Source organism: Pteronotus mesoamericanus, unplaced genomic scaffold, assembly GCF_021234165.1.
Source record: "Pteronotus mesoamericanus isolate MK-2021 breed Mesoamerican mustached bat unplaced genomic scaffold, CSHL_Meso_final contig_64, whole genome shotgun sequence".
NCBI classification, from domain to species: Eukaryota; Metazoa; Chordata; class Mammalia; order Chiroptera; family Mormoopidae; genus Pteronotus; species Pteronotus mesoamericanus.
The window spans coordinates 2,505,699-2,517,116 of NW_026555224.1; positions in this window are offsets into that span (position 1 = coordinate 2,505,699).

The window sequence follows — 11,418 nt, forward strand, 5'->3', positions numbered from 1 at the left end:
AGGCACCACATACAGCCTTGCTTCAAATCCCATGCTGTATTAGGGGCACTGAGCAAGTCACGTAAGCTCACTGTGCCCTGTTTCCTCACTGCCCAATGAAGCTGGTAACTACAGCACCTCGATCATAAGGCTATTCCAGGGAATAGAGCACCTGAGAGCAGTACCCACACCAAGTGAATATTGGCCATGATTGCACTACTCCATTGACCTTCAGAACCATCCTGTAAAGAAAGCATCATTATTATTCAGGTTTTCAAATGAGAACTGAGGTTTAGTGAACTTTCCAAGTTCATACTAAAAGCATTTTGTTTGCAAAACAAAAAGACACATTCCATCCCAAAATGCTCATGGGATCTGAGGTTCAATGGGCAGATCACTGCTACTGCTTGCAGAAGGGAGGTGATAATACCTTTCTTGCATGGTTGTCCTCAGGGTGAAATGTGGCAAAATTCCAGTCACAGTCACAGATCAATCTTGCACAAAAAACAACTATAAACTCTGGAGAAAATGCAACAACCTGAAAACACTGTGGAGCAATCAAACCCAGACAAGTGTTAGAAGGGTGTCTTCACTTGGAAGAAAGGGACAGCACAGGGTAAGTGTCTTGTTTTCAAAGGCAGGACAAATCTGTGCCAAGGAAAGTAGCTTAAGCTCTGCTAGAATACTACCTAGTTTTACTGGCCAGAGGAAGCAGAGGACAAGGATACACAAACACAGCCTCTGGAAATTGAGGGGAGATTCCTGGAAAGAAAGATCCAGAGAAGAAAGCCCCGAATTCTGTGTGTAAACTCTGCTTAAATCTCTGACAGAACACTTGTATGGAGGGTGACTCTGGCTAGAGCTCTAAAAAAAGTGAACTGGCATTTCAGCTGACACTCATCCCAGGGGAGGCAGTTCTGCAGTGTGAGTTCAGCCAAGTTAACTGTCTGCTTAAAAAAAGGAAAGAAATTGCCTGCTACATAGTGATACAAAAGGATATTCAAATATATAGTTAAGTGCCAGGCATCATAAAAACCATTGTGTAATGTGCTTCTGAATTATATATACCTAAGTATCTGTATATGTACATGTACATATATACATGCCACATACATATATACATACACACTTGTATCTATCTAGAATGTTTCCGAAAAGCTTAAAGAATACACAAGCTGATAAGAGTGATTGCTTTCTGGGAAGGGGAGATGGAATTGGGTGTTGGATTGACCAATACAGGAGGTACTTTTCTCCCATTGTCTTTTTTTTTTAAGTCACAATCATTGAAGTAATCAATAATTTTCATACAGAAAAATTCACCCCTTTTGGTTTACAGTTTTCTGATCTTTGGCTAATACCTTCCCTCACATAACAACCACCACGGTCAGGGTACAGAGTATTTTCATCACCCTCCAAAATTTGTGGTCAATCCCGCCCTCTACCCTCAACCCCTAACAACTGTCGAGCTGTTTTCTATTCCTACCATCTTGCCTTTTCTAGCTCATTGTATAAATGGAATCATGCAGTATGTCCCTCTTTGAGGTTGACTTCTTTCACTTAACATGTTGCATTTGAACTTCACATCATATCAGTGCTTCGTTCATTTTGTTGTTGACTAATCCTCCATTGTTTGCATGTACCACCGTTGGTGTAGTCTTCAGCTGAATATGTGGGTTGTTTTCTCTTCCAGCAATTACAAATAACACTGCCTTAACTTTCACATGCAGGTTTTCATTTCTTCTTGGTCAGTACTGAGGAATAGGTTATTGGGCTACAAGGTAAAGTGTCTGTTTAACTTTGCGAAAAACCTGTCCAACTGTTTCTCAAAGTGGTTCCATTTTGCATTTCCACCCTCCAGTGGGTCCACAGCCTTGTCAGCACATGGTGTTGTCAGTACTTTTTCCTTGTCTTAGACATTCTAATGAATATGTAGGAGTATCTCACTGTGGTTCTCATATAAATTTCCTTAAGAGTTGACAAGTTGGAGCATCTTTTCATGCGTTTATTTGCCACCATGTATCTTTATAACAGCATTATTGAAATAAAATTCACATACCACAGCACTTACCTTTTAAACATATAGAATTCAGTGGTTTAAGTATATTCACAGAGGTGTGCAGCCACCACTACTGTCTAATTTTGAAACATGTTCATCACTCTGTACCTATTAACAGTCATTTCCACTCCTTTCTCCATCCCACTACCCAGCACCTGGCAATCATTAATATATTTCCTGTCTCTGTGGACTTGCCTGTTCTGGACAGTTCATATAAATCAGGCATCCCCAACCTCTGGACTGTGGACCAGTACTGGCCTGAGCCTGTTAGAAATTAGGCTGCACAGCAGGAGGTGAGCTTGAATATAATGTGCTAGAATCATCCTGAAACAATTCCTCCCCCTGACCCCCATTCCATGGAAAAATTGTCTTCCACGAAACCAATGGTGCCAAAAAGATGGGGACCTCTGATATAAATGGAATCATACAGTATGTGGTCTTTCTTATCTAACATCTTTCACTTAGCATAGTATTCTCAAGATTTATACATGTTATAGCATTATCAGTAATTCATTCTTTTAAAAAAATTTTATTTAGCCTATTACAGATGTCTCAATTTTTCCTCCTTTGCCCATTCCACCCCCAGCTCCCGTAGTCAATCCCCACACCGTCGTCCTTGTTCATGGGTCATCCATACATATTCTTTGACTAATCTCTTCCCCTTCTTTCCACCATTTCCCCCCTCTCCCCTCCCCTCTGGTAGCTGTCAGTCTGTCCCATGTTTCCATATTTCTTGTTGTATTTTGCTCATTAGTTTATTTTGTTCATTAGATTCCTAAGTGAGGTCATACGGTATTTGTCCTTCTACAACTGGCTTACTTCACTTAGCATAATAGTCTTCAGTCCCATCCAGGCTGTCACAAAAGGTAGGAATTCCTTCTTTCATTCTGCTACGTAGTATTCCATTGTGTAAATATACCACAGTTATTTAATCCACTAATTTATTGATGGGCACTTAGGCTGCTACTAACATTTGGCTATTGTAAATAGCATTGCTATGAACATAGGGGTGCATAAGTTCTTTTGAATTGATGTTTCAGGATTCTTAGGGTATGTTCCCAGCAATGGAATTGCTGGGTCAACTTTTTGTGCGGCTGAATGATATTCTATTGTATGAATGTACTATTTCATTATGGATATGTAGCTTATTTTACTTTTTGGCTATGATGAATAATGCTGCTGTGAATATTCATGCACAAGTTTTTATGTGGACACCTATTTTCATTTCTCTTAAGTATGTACCTAGGAGTGGAATTACTTAGTCAAATGGTAAAATCATAGTTTAACTTTTTGAGAAACTGCTCAGCTGTCCTTTAAAGTAGCTATACCATTCCACATTCCCACCAGGAATGGATGAGAATTCTGATTTTTTCACATCCTTACCAACACTTGTTCTTCTTGGTTATGGCCCCCCCTAATGGGTGTAGAGTGATACCTCATTATGGTTTTGATTTGCATTTTACTAATGACTGATGATAAGCATTATTTTGTGTGCTTATTTTCACCACCAATTTTGCTTGTCTGGTGGTTTAGCCTAGTTCTTTATGCCTGAGGGCTCTGAGCCCCTGGTTTTCATGCCTAAAGGAGCCTGGGGTTGCTGCAATTGCCTCTTCATGGTTAAAATTGGGCAAAGGAGCACCCAAGGGCACCCCAATAAATACTGTATCAGAATCCTCTCTGTCCTCATTATGTAGCAGCAATCCTATATCCTTGTGATAATGAAAGTCAATTAGTTCTGCAAATACAGTAACTGCTGTTTTTTGCCTGCTGGGCTCCTGGCATTAAGTAGCTCCAAATGACCACGTAGCAGGTTCAGGTTAGTGGAATGGTTTCTATGTCACCTGGTAGAAGCATCCCTCCTCTAGGAACCAGGGTCTTTAGCTCAGCAGGGCTTAAAATTTCAGGAAGAGGAAACACAGATTCCTAAGTGGGTCACTGGGAGTGACAGTGGAGGGGCCACTGGTACCCCTTTGTTGTCAGATCTGTTCATCATAACTTGTAAGTACACACCACCATATAATGGCTGTTGGTTCAAAGGATATATTGCATCTTAGGGGGCAGTACCCTAACCCCAGGATCTCATCAACAAGCTATACTTTCAAGAGGCCATTTCAGTGTTCTGTCAGACAAGCAGCTTCTGAATGATGAGGAATGTTATGTCCATGATCATCTCTCTTTCAACATAAAGTAAGTCCCTTAGCCTTAGCTTGTTATCCAGGACCCCATGAAGGAAAATCAGATATTTTGTGAGTTGTTAGATAGTGGTGCTCACCAAGGTACTATGGACACGAAAGGTAAACAAGTCTACACTTGGGATCCACGTGAATCACAATAGGGACAATTCATTGCCTTCTCCAGTAGAAATGGTCTGATGCACTCAATATTCCCTGTGGATTGTTGGATTCTTCTAGTGATGGCTCCATTAATAGTGGGAAGAGATGATGCTGACAAGCAAAATATTCATCTTGCAGCAGTGGCCTCAGTGGGAGGGAGCCCACGGTTCTAGGCCTTTGCTGAGTCTCTGTCACATGATTATTTCATTCAAGGGCTCACAGTTACAGCCTAACTATAGCTGTAAACAGAAGGTTACACATCTTCACTGGACAAGTTTTCCTGTCCAGCCAGTTTAGTTGCTTTCTTTTGGAGGATGCTCTGGTGGGCACTGATGTGAAGCACAGGGATGCACACCCTTTGTGCCTCTCCCGCAGATCCATCTATGCACTTCTACTTCAAGATCTCTGATTTCTCATCTTGCTTCTTCAAGGCTCCTGATCAATCATTTGAACCATTCTGCACCGACAATAAGTCACTTCTCTCTTCTCACCAACTTGATGACCAGGTAGGTCTACTACCTGAAACTCTGTCCAGTCTTTTGAAGCTGCTCCTGAGTGGGGACACTATATTTTCAGCTCACACCAATGTATTGAGCATCTATGGACTTGGCTTTGGTTTTCCTATTCTCTGTGGCTGCATGTAGGAAATTCTTCACTAGGACATAGGTATAAATGAGGAAGAGCATCAGAGCCATAGAGGTAGGTAAGAGTGATGTGTGGGTCACATGTTTGTATAACTCAATTGAACTCTCTGGGCCTACTCACAAATGGTCCTGAATGGGCCATTTCCACTGTCCTATGGATTTCTGTTGTACTTGATGAGTGTTTTCACTCGGTGGGTCTAATGGCAGCCAGCTCATTTTAGATGTCCCATAGTTAGGTGCTCTCTCTCTACTAGGGTAGAGTGTTCTGTTAAGAGTGTGGGGTTTGCAGTCAGAACTGGACTCAAGTCTTGGCTTTAATGTTTTTTGCATGAGTTTCTTAACATTGTTAAACCTGTTTCCTCTTGTGTAATGATAATACCATAGAACCTGCCCAATCGGGGGCTGTGAGGGCACACATGAAATGCTTAGCATCATGCCAGGCAGGGCCCACATTTAATAACTAATAACTAATCCTAGAAGTAACAGTGTTCATGAAATGGAAGCCCCTCTACCCCATGTGACTAAAGAGCATCCTGAGCTCCTGGCCGACTCCAAGTATAGTTTCATACGAGGCTCCAAAAATGCAGTAAAAGGCAATAAAACCATGGTAAACCAGTTTTTGCAGAGTTTCTAGTCCATGTGGCAAGGTCAACCACCCCGAAAGAAGCTGGCTCTCATGGCAGTATTTCCAGTGTCACAGAGAAGAGAGCCTGGGACTGAAGAGCAGGAACCTCTGCTCTGGAAGTCCTAGTCTCTAATTTCCCTAGGGCAGGTATCTCATGTGCTTTGTTTTCATTAATCACCAGAGTCTAGCATAGTGCCTAACACAGATAAAATATGTGATGAATGGAAGGCGGAGTGTGACTTCGGAGTAGGCTATTTAGAACTGAGCTTCTAGGTATGAAAAATGGGTCTAAAAACCTTTGTCACAGAATGTGTGTTGTTCCATTGATGTAGCGCTATATAAACAGGATTTTTCTCTCTGAATGATGGTTTTCTCCAGCTGGGCACTGTGCATTGTGGGTGAACAGGATTCAGTTAAAATCTACTCCTTCCACTATAAACAGTGTGGACTTGACCACGAGTATAACTTCTCTGTGGATGAGCACAATTCAGCATTTAGTAAGCTGTCAATCAAAGCCTCCTGGCTGGGGCCTATCAGCGTTGGGGCATGCTTTCCACTGAGTTTTCTGTTTGGTCACTAGAGGTCAGGCTAATCCCAAAGTTCAAGGCTCTTAACATGTTTGGTGTCCAAATCAAAAAGTCATCTTGTCCTGTGAAACTGTACACATATGCCTTCTAGGGTGTGTTTCTGTCCTTCCCAACCAGCTCTCATATTTTGTCACCAGGCTAAGAGAATGCGGAAGCCCACTGAGGGAAACTATGTTGAATTATTTCTGAGAAATATCCAGAAGGCAAAAGAAAGACAAAGCTGAAAGTAATAAGAATTTCTGGGTGTCAAATATGTGCTGGAAACTTTCATAAAGAATTTTACACATATTAATCAGCTTAATGCTTATAAAACTCTAAGGGGTATGTATTTTTAGTTTCATTTTGTAGATAAAAAGTTGGTGTAGGAACAATAGCAACTGAGATGAGCCTGGGTTCAGGCCTGAATGCCATTAATAATCTGGGATCTATGAAACACTGCCCGCTGTGAGCACTTCCCAGGCCCAGATTCTTTTGGCCTTTGGGTCAAGCATGTTGGAAGATGGAGGGCACTTGATCCCTTCCTTTTACTTTCCTGTCTGTGGCTGTTTGGCAGACACACAGACATGGGTTCAAATCCTGGCACTGCCTTTCGCCAGCTGTGTGGCCTGGGCAAATACATACCTTGCTGAGCCTCAGTTTTCCCTCTGTAAAAGGTAGAACCTTCTACACAGGTTGTTCTCCAACCTCTCCAACTCCTCTTCTGTCTCCTCTGGAATGTGAATTCCCAGAGGGAAGACTTTTTTTTAAAAAAATTTTTCCCATCATTTAATCAATTTATAGTTTTTTGTTTCTTTTCTTCTTAATTTTTTTAATTTATTGGGGCTGATATTGGTTAATAAAATTATATATGTTTCAGGTGTATGATTCTATAACACATCATCTGTATATTGTATTATGTGTTCACCACCCAAAGTCAAGTTTCTTTCCATCACCATTTATTCCTCTCATACTCTCTTCCATTACCATTTATCTCCCATTTACACTCTTCTACTTCCTCCCACCCCCCTTTCCCACTGGTATGGTGATTACCATACTATTGTCAGTGTTAATGGGTTTTTTTCCCTTTTGCTTAACCCTTTCACGTTTTTTTCATTCAACCCCCATCCCCTCTCCCCTCTGACCACTCTAAGTCTGTTCTCTATCTCCATGAGTCTTTTTCTACTTTGTTAATTTTGTTAATTAGATTCAACATATGAGTGAAATCTTATGGTACTTATCTTTCTCTGACTATCTTACTTCACTTAGCATAATACCCTCCAGGTCTATTCATGCTGTTGCAAAGGGTAAGATTTCCTCCTTTTTCACGGTCAACTAGCATTTCATTGTGTAAAGGAACCTCAGCATTTTTATTCACTCATCTCTTGGTAGATACTTGGGCTGCTTCCAAATCCTTGCTATTGTAAATAATGCTGCGATGAACATATGGTGCATATATTCTTTAGAATTATTGTTTCAAGTTTCTTCAGATATAGTCACAGAAGTGGAATCACTGGATCATTAGGCAATTCCATTTTTAATCACGCCCCCAGCTGGGGACCTGACCCACAACCCAGGCATGTGCTCTTACCAGCAATTGAACTGGCGACCTTTTGGTTTGCAGGACAATGTCCAAACCAGTCAGGGCCATTTTAATTTTTTGAGTTAACTTCATACTGTTTTCCACAGTGGCTGCACCAGTCTACCTTCCCACTGACAGTGCACGAGGGTTCTCTTTTCTCCACAACTTGCCAACACATGTTTGTTGACTTATTGATAATAGCCATTCTGACAAGCATGAGATGATATCTCAATGTGGTTTTAATTTGCATTTCTCTGATGATAATCATCTTTTCATATGTCTTTTGGCCATCTGTATGTTCTCTTTGGAGAAGTGTCTATTCAGTTCCTTTGCACATTTTTTAACTGGACTGTTTGTTTTTTGGGTGTTAATTTTTTTCTGTTTAAAGATTTTATTTATTTTTAGGAGGGGGAAGGGAGGGAGAAAGAGGGGGAGAAACATCGATGTGTGAGAGAAACATTGCTAGTTGCCTCTCACATGCCCACAACAGAGGACCTGGGCACAACCCAGGCATATGCCCTGACTTGCTATCAAACTGGCAACCTTTTCATTTGCAGAACAATGCCCAATCCACTGACCACACCAGTCAGGGCTGGTGTTAAATTTTGTAAGTTCTTATAAATTTTGGAAATTGACCCCTTATCAGATGTAACATTGCTGAATATGTTCTCCCATTCAGTGGGTGTTGGGAACTGTCTCGCCTGGTTTCAGGGACTGTAGCCTTGCTGACAGGTGAGAGGTCCCCAAGGCTGGAGTTGAGCAAGGAGGCCTTGGGAAAATAGGCCACTGAGGAGACAAAACCTGTCCCCCTGGCAGGGGCTGCACCCCTCACATCACCCTGCTTGGCCCCGGAGGATGGCTGGTCAGTCAATGAAGGGTAAGACCCCTCCATGGCAGGGACAACTTGAGACCGGCACAGTCACATAGGGGCCATCAGGGAAGGACTTGGGGGACATGGAGAAGAGGAAAAAGACCCTTACCCCTCAGCTTTGTCATGGCCGGAGTCCTTGTTCTACCTAAAAGAAGTCTCCTTATTTCTTGGCTGCTCTGCCTGCTGCTTGACTGGGTCTGTGAAACAATACTAAAGGCAGGTACTGCCCTAACCTGGATCAGGCAGTTCTGGGGGACAATTAGGCCTGGAAAAGGGAAGCGTTAGAGCCTATGAAACTTACTTTGCTAAGAATGCCCTCGTGTGAATGAGTACTGATGTTTGGCATTAGGCATAAAATGTGATCAGTTTCCCAGGTTTCTGGGCTGAATGGGCACCACTCTGTCTACCAGACCCTAACCTGAGGCGAATCTCTGTGTTCCTTCAATCATAGCCTTTTGACATTGATTGATGAGCTTTGCATCCATGCTGTATACCCCTGTACATATTGTTCTCAATAAAAGCCACTTTGAGAGAAGGGCTCAGGGCATTCTACACTAGAGGGAATCACCACTTCCTTTCCCTGGCAGACTGCAAAGTGTCTGGAATGACTTATTTCATTTTCCTCTTCCCGTGGCTACCCCCAGGGGGACTCTGAGCAGGATGCGGTAACCCCCACATCAAGTGGGTTCATTTCTCATTTTGTTTATGATTTACTTTGCTGTGCAAAAACTTTTTAGTTTAATGTAGCTCCATTTGTTTATTTTTTGTTTCCCTTGTCCAAGGAGATATATCAGAAAAAACATTGCTATGAGAAATGTCTGAGATTTTTCTGCCTATGTTTTCATCTATGATTTTTATGATTTCAAGTTTAGTCATTTAAGTCTTTAATCCATTTTGAATTTATTCTTGTGTATGGTATAATAAGATGGTCTAGTTTCATTTTTTTGTATGTATCTGTCCAATTTTACCAACGCCATTTATTGAATAGACTGTCTTTACTACATTGTATGTTTTTGCCTCCTTTGTCAAATGTTAATCGACCATAAAGGCATGGGTTTATTTCTGGGCTCTCAATTCTGTTTCATTGATCTATGTGTCTGTTTTTATGCCAGCACCATGCTGTTTTGATTACTATAGCCTTATAATATAGTTTGATAACAGGTAGTGTGATTCCTCCAACTTCACTCTTCTTTATCAAGATGCTATGGCTATTTGGGGTCTTTTGTTGTCCCACACAAATTTTTGGAATATTTGTTCTAGTTCTATGAAATATGCCATTGGTATCTTGATAGGAATTGCATTGAATCTGTAGGTTGCCTTGGGTAGTATGGACATTTTAATGATGTTAATTCTTTCTGTACATGAACATAGTATACATTTTCACTTACTTGTAACTTCCTCATTTTCTTTTTTCAGTGTCCTATAAGTTTTTGAGTACAGGTCTTTTACATTCTTGGTTAAATTTATTCTAGATTTTTTTTTATGCAATTATAAATTGGACTGTTTTCTTCGTTTCCCTTCCTGATCATTCATTTTTGGTGTATGAAAATGCAACTGATTTCTGGATATTTATTTTGTATCCTGCTACTTTACTGAATTCATTTATCAGTTCTAGTAGTTTTTTGGTAGCATCTTTAGGATTCTCTATATAGAATATCATGTCATCTGCAAGACTTCTTACACATTTTTTTTAATGCCTAGAACAGTTCCTGGCACATAGTCGGTGCTCAATAAATATCTGCTGATGACTGCCTGACTCTTCCCACTGAACATTACTTAAAGTGGAAGTGTCCCCCCTTTCTATATTTTCACCAAGTGAGCATGACTTCAGTCATTTACTAATGATTGTTAAGCCATTCATTCATTCCCATACATTTGTTGTGCTTCTATTTTATAACTTCTGGGACTGTGAAGAGGCATAAGATGTCTACTCTTGAGAGCCTCAGGTCCAGGATGAGACAAGTTGGCAGTTTTGCATGTCAACAGTCAACCCCTGTGGGATTCACTGCCCATAGATGTTTCTCGTGTACTTGACCCTTGCTCATTTAGAAGCAGAGTTCATTGTGGCTAAGGGAAAACAACATTTGGGCTAGACAGTCTCATTGGGTGGCATAGAAGTGTCAAGAGCTGGGAGCATGGCTGAGGCTGTGCTATAGAAATGGCCATAGGCAGGCTGGGTCAAGTCTGGGCTCTTATTTGAATGGACAGGCAAGGAGGAGACAAGCTTCCCTGGTCCAAGTAATATGCTAATTCTCCTAAAATTGATGGCTAAAGAACCAACCACATGCTGACATTTCATACATTGCTTTAGATCCTAAATGCAAATGGACGCTTTACAACCCAGTCATACTTGTTTGTTTTAAGGCCTGTGAGCTTCAACTAATTGAAAGGAATCTCGTAACTTGGAGGAAGTCTCATTACAAAGGGGCATTGCACAATCTCTTGGGGAACCCCTATGGCTAGGAGTCCAAAGCCCAACCAACCATCCTTTGAGGGTACTCTGACTCATTGAAAGGTAGGCAGGTTTGACATCACGGGGAAGATCACATGGACCTTGAGAAATGATTGGGGCACATATGGAAATCGTGTGTACTTGACCCTCAGTCAACAACATGGCAGCTACTGCTGTCCTTACTGAACCAGCTATGTGGCTTCTAGCCCTGATGCTGTGCAGGGCTCACTCCAGGTAACAACAAATATTTCAGTCATACCTGTTAGAGGTCAGTCATTATTCCAAGTCCTTATATAAATTAACCTCTACAGCA